The sequence below is a fragment of the Penaeus vannamei genome, chromosome 16, assembly GCF_042767895.1.
Source record: "Penaeus vannamei isolate JL-2024 chromosome 16, ASM4276789v1, whole genome shotgun sequence".
NCBI classification, from domain to species: domain Eukaryota; kingdom Metazoa; phylum Arthropoda; class Malacostraca; order Decapoda; family Penaeidae; genus Penaeus; species Penaeus vannamei.
Genome location: NC_091564.1, coordinates 40,367,062 through 40,368,321, shown reverse-complemented (window position 1 = coordinate 40,368,321; position 1,260 = coordinate 40,367,062).

The window sequence follows — 1,260 nt, the reverse complement described above, 5'->3', positions numbered from 1 at the left end:
AATTATTTAAGCGTCTGATGCTAAAATAGCGAGTCTGATTATTTCCTTATTGCAATATGATATTCTTAGTTGATAGTACCGACTATTAATCACAGCTGAAAAGGCGTCGACGACTGTTGTAGTAATGGTGATTTGTGCGAGAATGATAATACGTTTACTCTCTATGATCGTTGCATTTTGCCTCTATTCACCATTTTCTGTTGGTTACGTAAGTACCGATTTCAAAGTCCAATATACTTAATCTCCAACGTGAGCTCAAATTAAAGCTACTACATTACCGCTAGAATATAGCACCTAGCGATTTCTGCTAGGCCAGCCTCGGAGACCCGATCAATATTGCGCGCGCAAAGGCAGCGTTGCCAGCGCTGCAGTTCCCGTCAACCTCCTAATTTCGAGACGCCGTGAGCTTCATGTTTTGCGACGTTGGCAGATATTTTAAACACATGTTATCATGGAGTCTCGCTTTAGCTACACTTTTTAAGGACGGGTTACGTAACGTGAAAAATCGTAGCATTGTTGCAACGGGCGTCATTTCCGCCATTAGCTGGAACAAAAGCACTTTCAAACATATGTAACGACTTCCTCGGCAAGAATGAGTAGACAATCATATGACAGATTGGCATAACTTTCTGTTATTGCGAATCCTGTTTTGACTGCGACATCCAGTCACGTGACACACTCCCGCCATTTGACTTTCACTTTCCAACACAGGGCACGTAGAGATAATTAAATTATGACGATAACCATTATTTGTAGTAATAGTATTGATATAATAACAACGACAGTGATGTTTATAGTAATGATAAGCATTACTATATTATTAATTAAGATCAAGTAATTACACATACGTATACTAATAACGATAATAATGTTGCTAAAAGTAATATTAGAACTGAGAGTAATGAAATAATGAGTGACAAAGATTATATTAGAAAATTAATAATGCAGATGAATGTAATGATAACGATAATGATAGTGAAATGGTGATAATCGTCCTAATAATGTAAATAGTGATAATATGAGTAATATAGTAAAATATTCCTGGTAATTGGCACTATAATGTAATAATATTAATAACAATGGAAATGTTAAGGATATGATTAAATAATGACAAATAACATCATTTTTTTCAATAAAGCAAAAAAATCCACTTATCATTATTACTCAGATATCCGTTTTTATTCTTATTTGTTTATTTATTTTTACAGGCCCGTTTTGAGATTTTGTTATTACTCAGATATCCGTTTATATTTTTATCTA